This window comes from Lactuca serriola, chromosome 5 (assembly GCF_051521515.1).
Source record: "Lactuca serriola cultivar US96UC23 chromosome 5, Lser_US96UC23_V15, whole genome shotgun sequence".
Classification (NCBI taxonomy): domain Eukaryota; kingdom Viridiplantae; phylum Streptophyta; class Magnoliopsida; order Asterales; family Asteraceae; genus Lactuca; species Lactuca serriola.
In genome coordinates this window covers 107,745,834-107,749,455 of record NC_136412.1, presented here as the reverse complement: position 1 = coordinate 107,749,455, position 3,622 = coordinate 107,745,834, and positions in this window count along the sequence as shown.

Here is a 3,622-nt window from a genome sequence, read left to right as displayed (position 1 = left end):
GAGTTGAGCCTCCTTAATCTGTGCGGATAGGTGCGAATGGATAGTCATGGTTAATGACTTGACTCTTCGACCGGAATACTCTTTTCTACTTAGGGCGTCTGCTACTACATTGGCTTTCCACGGGTGATAACGAATCTCGCAGTCGTAATCATTTAGTAGCTTGACCAACCGTCGTTGTCTCATGTTGAGCTCCTTCTGGTTCAGTATGTGTTGGAGGCTTTTATGGTCAGTGTATATTATGCTCTTCGTTCCATACAAGTAATGTCTCCAGATCTTTAGAGCGAATACAACCGCCCCTAATTTGAGGTCATGAGTGGTGTAGTTAACCTCATGTATCTTCAGCTGTCTTGAGGCATAGGCGATGACCTTACCTCATTGCATCAAGACACAACCGAGCCCATGGTTCGATGCATCGCAGTATACCACAAAATCTTCTGTTCCTTCGGGAAGGGATAATACCGGTGCGGTGCATAGAGCTTGCTTCAGGGTCTGGAATGCCTTCTCCTGTTTCTCTTCCCAGTCGAATGTTACGCCTTTCTGTGTCAACGCGGTGAGAGGTTTCGCAATCCGAGAGAAGTTCTAAATGAATCTGCGGTAGTAGCCAACGAGGCCTAGAAATTGACAAATTTCTGTAGGCGTCTTCGGTGCTGACCATTTCTCAATAGCTTTAATCTTGGAGGGATCCACGTGGATTCCTTCTTCAGTAACCACGTGTCCTAAGAATTCAACTCTTCGGATCCAAAATTCGCACTTAGAGAATTTCGCGTATAACTTCTCCAATCGCAGGGTTTCTAGGACTCGTCATAGATGATTCCTGTGTTCTTCCTCGCTCCAAGAGTAGACGAGTATATCATCAATAAAGACGATAAAGAACTGATCTAAGTATGGATGACACACCCTATTCATCAAGTCCATGAACACTGCAGGTGCGTTAGTCAGTCCAAAGGGCATCACTACGAACTCATAGTGCCCGTAACGAGTTCGGAATGCAGTCTTCGGCACATCCTCCTCAAGTACTCGTAACTGGTGATACCCGGACCTAAGATCAATCTTGGAGAAGTAACTCGCCCCTTGTAGTTGGTCGAATAAGTCGTCGATACGGGGAAGAGGGTAGCGATTTTTGACCGTGAGTTTGTTGATTTCCCTATAATCGATGCACATATGGAACGATTCGTCCTTCTTCTTCAAGAACAAGACCGGAGCTCCCCAGGGTGAGAAGCTCGGTCTTATAAAGCCCTTGTTGAGCAGCTCGTTAAGTTGACCGGATAGTTCTTACATCTTGGTCGGCGCTAAACGATAGGGCGACTTAGCTACGGGGGTAGCTCCTGGGACTAGGTCAATTCTAAACTCAACTTGACGTTTGGGAGGTAAACCTGGAAGGTCCTCCGGGAAGACGTCAGGGAAATCGCACACAACAGGAATGCCCTTTGGATCTTTCGCTTTCTATTTTGTGTCGATGACGTGTGCAAGGAAGGCGTGATATTCCTTACGCAAGTATTTCTGGGCTTGAATACTTGAGATGATATGAAGGCTCGTACCGGGTTTGTCTCCATAGATCAACAGAGTTTCGTGATTCGGTGGATTTAGGCGAATGGCTTTGTCGAAGCACAGGATATCGGTGCGATGAAGACTTAACCAGTCCATGCCAACAATGAATCGAAACTCTTTATCGAGACCGGTATGAGATCGATTGGGAATGAATGATCGTCTAACGTGAGGGTACAACCTACGTAAATTTCGTTAGAGCTTTCGGTCTTTCCGTTAGCCATTTCTACAACGAATGTTTCTGTTAGTGGTTATGGGGATGTTTAAGTAAGTGTTTAAAGCTTTGGTTTATGAAGCTTCTTTCTGCACCACTATCGAATAAGACACAGGCATAAGAGTTGTTGAGAAGAAACGTACCGGTGACTACTACGGGATCTACTACTGCTTCGTTGTGGCCAATAGCAAGTAGTCTTCCTGTTCCTCCCGCATTCCCAGCCTTCGGACAGTTTTTCTTGAAATGGCCCGCTTCACCGCAACCATAACAGGTCTGGGTCACTCCCGAACTGGGGACTTGCGAGATAGGTTTGGGTGGGGCCCTGCAAAACCGGCCAGTATGGCCCTTCCGACCGCAGTTGGCGCATTGCAATTCACGGCAGGGGCCGTTTTGGTGGAAGGGGCACTTGGGACACATGGGCAGGTTCCCAACATAAGTTTTTGCCGGTGCAGGGGTAATAGGAGTGGTGGCAACATGGACAACCACAATTTGTTGATCTTTGGAGGAGGTTTGAGTTTTCTTGCCCTTCTTCTTATCCTAATGCTTCCTCTTTTTTTCAATTGATTTGGGTGATGCAGTGGCAGTTGTAGTTGTTGTTGCTGGAGTAGAAGAAACCTCGTGATTGATAAAACTCTGGGCCAATTCCTTGGCGCTGTCAAAGGTCGTAAGGCGTGAGGCTAGAACGTTTCCTCGATACGGGGGGCATTAAACCCCAAATGTATCGTTCAATGTTCTTGCTCTCCGAAGGGATCATGTTGGGACACATGGCCGCCAAGTCGCAGAACTTGGATGTGTAAGTTGTTATGTCGATCCCTTCCATCTTGAGGTTCCAGAGTTCCTCCTCAAGTTTCTAAATTTCGCCCCTAGGGCAGTACTCCCCCCTCATGAGGTCTTTCAGTATGTCCCAGCCCATGGCGTTGGCTGTTACCAAAGAGAGTGCATTGACATGGCCGTTCCACCATGTCAGGGCCCTGTTAGTGAGGGTGGCAGTAGCGTACTTAATTTTGCTCTCCTCAGGGCATGAGCACATTTCAAATACAGCCTCAGTTCTTTTGAACCGCTGAGACAATGCTAGGATTCCTACGGTACCATCGAAGAAGGTAGGTTTGCAGTTCATGAAGTCCTTATAAGTACATCCCTACACTCTTTGATGGACTTCACCAAATCTAGAGTTGCCACCACTCGCATCACCATAGTTCATTTGAGCCATGGCTACTGTCACAGCTGCGGTCACAGCTGTTTGAAACAGCAATGGATCGAACTGCAGAGGAGGAGGTGGTGGAGGAGGGTTTTGAGTTGCTGGTCTGCCTCTGTTTGGACGCTTGCGATGAGGCATCTTTTACTGAAAGTTCATAGAAATGGTAGCAATAGTAAGAGTCTATTGCTAATATGATAAGAGTGTTTCATGGACTAAATCAACATAGTCCAAAGACTAGAAACAGAGTCATAGCAATAAAGTAGTTAACTGCCAATTTACTGGTATTAATGATGTAATACAAGTTCATGAAAAATGACCTAACAGTAGGTCTTACATCAAACCATAAGGAAAATGTTGGCAGTCTAGAGGCCTAATTATAGTACTTTCAAAGCTAGGAATGTTTATAGACAAGTGCTCTACTGAGCATAGAAAGGAAAGGCTAGTCCTTAAACAAAAGAATGAGATGATTAGGTGCCTTCTACGGGCGACGGGCACTCGTGGGGCGAACCCTCTGATCAGCTAGTTGATGCATAACTTCCTGAAGATGCCGTTCATGAGCTCTTTGACATGCTCGGAGTTCCCTAACCTCAGCTCGGGATGCAACTAGCTGTTACTGCAGAGCCTCATTGGTCCTCCTTGTTCTATCCATAGCTTCTTCAAGTTGG